Below are 6457 nucleotides of genomic sequence, written 5' to 3' on the forward strand. Positions count from 1 at the left end.
TAAATGCATTAGACATGTTCATTATAAGGACCAAAAGAGGGGGGCTTTAAATCGGGGTTGTAAAGTAATAGGAGCTGGGAGATGCTTGTTGATTCAGGTACTAGTTGTGACAACACAAAGGTAGGTATAATCAAGGATAAAAGATCAAATTTGGAGGACAACGAATTTGTCCTGGGGAGAGACTGAGGGCCTACAGCCCTGAGCGCCACAGCCATATCATCCTGCAGCCCAAGACCGGTTACTCGCTGAAGCTCAGCAGGGCTGAGCCTGGTCAGTACCTGGATGGGAGACCACTAGGGAACACTAGGTTGCTGTTGGAGGTGGTGTTAGTGAGGCCAGCAGGGGGCACTCAACCTGTGGTCTGAGTGAGTCCTAATGCCCCAGTAAAAGTAGACGGGACACTACACTGTCAGTGGGCGCCGTCTTTCTGATGAGATGTTAAACCGAGGTCCTCTCTGTGGTCATTAAAAATCCCATGGCACTTCTCGTGAAAGAGCAGGGGTGTAACCCCGGTGTCCTGGCCAAAGTCCCTTACGATCATGGCCTCTCAATCATTCCCTTCCACGGAACTGGCTCTATCACTGTCTCTCCACTCCACCAATAGCTGGTGTGTGGTGAGCGCCATGGGCGCCGGCATCCTGTGGCTGCAGTAGCATCAGCCAAGTGGATGCTGCACACTGGTGGTGGTGTGGAGAGATCCCCCCCCTTATGATTGTGAAGCGGTTTGGGTGTATGGCCATACACAATAAATGCACTACATAAACACACATTACATTACTCATACTATGCTATCTGAACCGTGCCCAGGCCCGTTTGCCGGATTGTTTGAGAAGTGTGAGTGCTCTGAATCGGGCTCAGGCACGGTTCACTTGGCCGGCCCTGGCCCGGTAGGAAGAGGTGTGCCAGAGCGCGGATCACTTGGGCATTGGCGCGGTGCGCTTGTGTGCGAGTGCAAAATGCACCCGAGCCCGAAACTGAAGGCGAGACGTGACTTTTAAGGGACAAGTGTTTGCTCCAGGATGTCTCTGCTTTTTTGTAAAATATTCCAATAAGGTATATTCTTCTGATATTCATAACCTCCAGACATTTTAATTTATCAAGAGAAAAGCCGGAAACCACGGTACAGTCAGTCATGACAGCATATGTTTTTAAGTCATTGTAACTTACTAAACTAAATTAATCATGATCTAACTTAATTTATAAATTACGCAAGCTGTTTACGGAGCTAATTTTTTTGTTTTGAGATTAATTGTTGATGCTATTATCACGGTTTTATCACAATATTGACTTAAACTTTGGGTTATGCGGCTTGGCCTAGAATCAAAATCTCGATTAACTGAACATTTTAACTCGATTACGATTAATGAACGATTATTTTATTTGTTTTTTGTTTTTCATAGTTCACTGACAGGTTTTGTACAGGAAATATGCTCACAAATTACAAATAAGAGACTTTTGAATGGAGCATTACTTGATTTTAAAATAATTAAAGAAAACATACACTATCTACTGTCTATGATTATTTATTGAATATCAATGTTGAACAACTAAAATTAAAACACAGAGCCTAAAACCAGTCAATTTTATTTCCTTATAAAAAGGTGAAAACAAATACCTTATTGATTTTCAATGTTTTCAAACATAGAAATACGCAGTATCTCTTCTAAATAAAATAACTCTTAAGCCGAATTTCTTAAATCTTCTGTAAACAACTATTTTTATGTAAATAATTATTTTATTGCAATAGAAAATATGCCGTCTCATGGCATCTCTGGCGCAGCTTCTAATCATCGTCAACGTGAGGCAAACGTGCAACATGTAGTTACATTTTTCGCAAGGTGTTTTTCAAGAGGCATGCAGGAAGGCTGCACCAGACCATACAAAAGTGCGCAAGTATAAATCAGTCTTAGCAGAGCGGGGTCATGCGTCTCTACATGCAGTAGGGAAAGTTATTGAAAAAAAAATTGATCTGGATTTCTTTTCTTTTTTTTTTTTTTTTTGCTGCAATTTTAGGTTCTGAATGTCGATTTCGATTATTTTTTGATTAAATCGCCCAGCCCTACCTAAACTACAAAAAATAAATGAATAAATAAATCAATTTAACTTGTATAATAACTAACTAAAGAAAAATACATAGTTAACTGCTTTATTGTACAATTAACCATGCTTAAAGTAAATAGATATTAAAATTATATTAAATAGCAAAAAAATACATTAGGCAATACTTTACAATAAAGTCTCATAAGTGAACGTTAGTCAATAGGTTAAAATGAACAGTAAGGTAAGGCCAGATGTATTAGTTAGTGTTAATTATTCATTAAAAATACACTGGATTTTATTAGTTGTTCATTTTATTGAGTATGTTTAATTAAGTTAAACTTAAGGTAAGTCGATCAATTAAGTCTCTAAGCATTTGGAGCTATTATGAACACCACTGCAAACACAATTTAAGTAAGCACTCAACGTTTAACTAATAAAACATTTGTAAAACGAAAAGTCACATTATTTTGAAATGCTAAAGATATCAATATTATGGGTGTTCATTATCACAAAATATTGAATATTGGTCTTCATATGAGTACAACAGACCGTTAAATATTAAATGGATTGTTGAATATAATAAAAATATATAAATATTTATAGGGTGACTAGGTTAAGTGTCAGTTGTTGATTGGATGTCTGATGTGCATGATGCACTCAAAAGGACAGAGGTGGGACTTAAACTATGAAGGTGTCTTTGCATTTTAAATAAAAATAAAAGCTAGATCATTTTAGATCATTCACTTTATACGGCAATTGTGTTTTGGAGTCCTGAAAACGCCAGCTTTGCCAAACTTTCATTATTATCATGATGACATCATCATGGGCAAGTGTATTAGATGTTCCCTCTAGGCATGTGCAAGTAACTGACCATCAAGCCAATAATGCTGGACTAAAAGACAGTAGCTGTGTCTAAAATCACATGCTACTCGAGTAGGTAGTACATTTGAACCTTATGTGTGTACAAAAGTTCAAGCTGCTTCCGAAATCATCCCTGTCCCCTTAATTATTAAACCAGGGTTAAATAAAGTGAACAGGATTCTAAACCTGAATCATAAATATGCGTTTGTTCAGGGGGTTTTTTCATTAAGCACATGTTATCTGGAAATCATTCTCCAGCACACCGTTTCTGCCACAGTACAACGCATATATCCTTCATTGACAGTGCTTTAGTAATTCAATATTTATACATTTTTTAATGAAGAGAAAAATCATGATTTTAATAAAAGTCTAGCAGTTTGAGTTTGCACGTTCAATGTAACCACAAAAACGCGAATAAGTGCACAGACACAGCCATGCCCTCTGCTTCACTGCCTGCCCTATTATATACCCGATTTATTTTGGAGACCGAAAATGAAAATCTAACGTTATTCTTCAGGCATTGAAAAACTGAGGGAAAAAATGGCGACGAGAAGAGACAGGCACAAAATTATTTAGAATTATTGTCCAGTGTAGTGTCAATAAAGGGTTTTTGCTTTTGGAATTAAAACACACACACACACACACATATATATATATATATATATATATATATATATATATATATATATATATATATATATATATATATATAAATAACTCAACCTAGAATCTTTTATAAAATCTTCCAATTACATAATCTTCAGAAAGACACAAAGTAGGTCCCTTTATTAAATACTGTTAAATTCTTCATTTAGGAAGCTGGTAGTTAACAAAAACAGTGTCGTTTTAAAATGTCCAAGTCATTCAGTCAATTATTAAGTAGGAAAAAATCAGACTTTACATTTCTGTTTCATTGATTGCATTTAATAAGCAATAAAATCACTGTGGGCCGGTTTGCAATGGAAAAACTTCACTATTTTGAGCAAGGTAGGACCCCAAAATTATTCTGCTTAGGGCCCCCAAATGTACAGGGCTGGCCTTGGTTAATTGTAAATACATACACATTTATACTGCCCTGCAGCAGGGCAAATGATACAACATTACAGAGGTTAGGCGGACATTTGGCTAACATTATAACAATGTTCTATTGCTGTTAAAAACGATCCTGGCTAACCGAGAAAATAGACGGTCTGAGATCCACAAGTTTTTAGCACGTTATACACTATATACTTCATGACGTCACATAAGACTCCCTTCAAAAGCCCTCGAGCATAACACGAGACGACAATCACAAGTTGGTAAATTGTGTTTACAGCGATACACTGAGTAAATTAAATATCCACCCGTTTCAACGTTGTGTATATACAAAAGTACATACAAGAAAAGTTAGTCTTTTAAAACAACAGTTTACATTAAATTACTTTGAGAACCGTCGTCTTTTAGCGTCAAAACAGCTGGAACTGTAAATAATAAGCTTTGCTAGACTGGTTGTCTGCACACGATCAACTACAAAAACGAATCCCCAAATTTTCACTCGACTAAAACATCCGCGAGCCGCTTTCAAACACGGAACCCGCCCCTAAAAACCACTGGAGTGAAAACATTGACACTTTTTTCTTAATTCTCGATGGGTCTTGGCGTATACCTAACATCAATAACAAGTTATTGTGGATATTTGTTCGTAGCCGTGTCATAATCACAACAGTGCATACTTCACATCACGCGCGCTACGAAATGTTAGTATGTAACGTTACTTCCAGTCGGCTGATCCCAGTGTAGGCCGTACACATCAAACAGCTGACTTCCAGAAGCGCCCGTTCGATACAAAACAAATCAACACTTCAAAAATTCAAGAAATACGAGTATATGATAACACGCTATAAGGAAGTGACAGTACAACAACACACTGAGGTGCAGGAACGAGCACGGCTGCGTATAACGGTACTTACTTTCAGGAGTAGTGCGAAGCACAAGGGTGTGAGCGCGAGATGAGATGAGATGGGTTTAGCAAAGGTGCATGAAAGTGCGTGTAAACTCGCGGTTATTCAGGGCAATCTGTACAATTTTGTGCGTTCTTCATAATCCATAACCCTTTCCGTCTGCATCGTTGTCTTAAATCCCCGTGACAGATGAAAAACGCCAAGGGAAGTTTGGCGTTAGAGATGACGTTAAAACTCTTCCACTTTTTTTTGTTTGTCCTCCGCCTCGTTCACTGCTGCTTTTAACCGTATGCTTTTAGTTTTCATCCACACAGCCCAGATTATAAACTTTTCCCGACACTTTTCGCTTCACATGTCCGAGTTGAAAATGTCTAGACGTACTTTTGCCGGGTGTGTTTGGAGGCGAATCGAGTCATGAAAGACTGAAGAGGAGGGCCAAATAAAAAACACTGAGCTGCTGTGCGAGACTAAAATCTGAAGGGCGGGGCGCAGGCTATTTAAGGTGACGTTTAACCGCATGCGAGTTATGACGTTTTATGGATGACGAAACCTTTGAGGAAGCTTTGTTGACTGTGTAAATGACCGCTGTAAGTGAATAGGGGTGACGTCCATGGTGAACAAACGATGTTTAAGATATAATACCTGAAGAAGTATAACTGGGTTTTAAAGGGATAGTTCACCCAAAAGTGAAAAATGTAGGGTGAATTCAGGTAATCTGGGACACTTCACTTTTTGCAATTTTGACTTCAGCTCTCTATTTCAATGCCTGACTAAGGTAAATAGTACAACGTATTAGACTTCTCTGAAATCCCTAAAATGTTTTCGTACTTACCACATAATATAGACATAAACATGACATAAATATACCGAGAAGTGTGTGAGTTTGTGTACAGAACATTGTACATCTCTGTAGCATCTCTTTAGCTAGCTGGTTTAGCTTCTAGCTGTTATCAATTTATGCTATATTTATTACCTCCAGTTGTCCACATTAACATCCATTTCTCATTATGGCATATATTAGCCCTTGTCGTTAAACTTATAAAGTTTCTAAATGCCTATTTCTCCCATTCGAAGACAGTCACACATTATCAATCCTATCTGATGATGTGGGACAACAAAAAATGTTCGAAATAAAAAAACAGCAACACTTTAATACACATTTTGTTACTTGACTAGGTATGGAACTAAATTAATGTCCAAAGTATTGAAATAAAAAGATTATTGAGTAGCACAAACTAAAAAAATAATAATAATACATTGAATTAACAACTGCTTGCATTTTAATGAGCTGCTAGGGTTTGTAATTTTAGGTTCTGAAATTTAACACAGCTGTTTATTTAAGCTGTGAATATTTCAACTAAAAATATTTCAAACACGTTTTCATACTTAAAAATTCAATAATTCTTGTTCAATTTCCAGATTTCACTTACAAAATATTCAGTAGGGGTGAAAAATACGAAGCATAATGTTCAAAAGGTAATTTTCAGTTTATGTTATTTCAGTTAAAAAATTTGCTTCCATAAATTCAGAGGATAAATTTCGGCTCCTAAAATTTGACATTACATCCATGAACTGCAGGAAAAGCAATAGATTGCAGATTGACAATCTCCAGCTGC

General features: G+C 37.1%; 1 protein-coding gene across 1 annotated transcript in view; it reads right to left on the bottom strand.

Annotated features, from left to right (window-relative positions):
• The window catches only part of cers2a (ceramide synthase 2a), a 39212-nt gene extending 33903 nt beyond the window's left edge, over window positions 1-5309 (bottom strand). Inside the window, exon 1 of the mRNA NM_153671.2 lies at window positions 4851-5309. The gene's annotated coding sequence lies outside the window, so the exon portion shown is untranslated. The remainder of the gene's footprint in view (window positions 1-4850) is intronic.
• Window positions 5310-6457: the final 1148 nt, after the last annotated feature.

This window comes from Danio rerio, chromosome 19 (genome assembly GCF_049306965.1).
Source record: "Danio rerio strain Tuebingen ecotype United States chromosome 19, GRCz12tu, whole genome shotgun sequence".
In the NCBI taxonomy this organism is placed as follows: domain Eukaryota; kingdom Metazoa; phylum Chordata; class Actinopteri; order Cypriniformes; family Danionidae; genus Danio; species Danio rerio.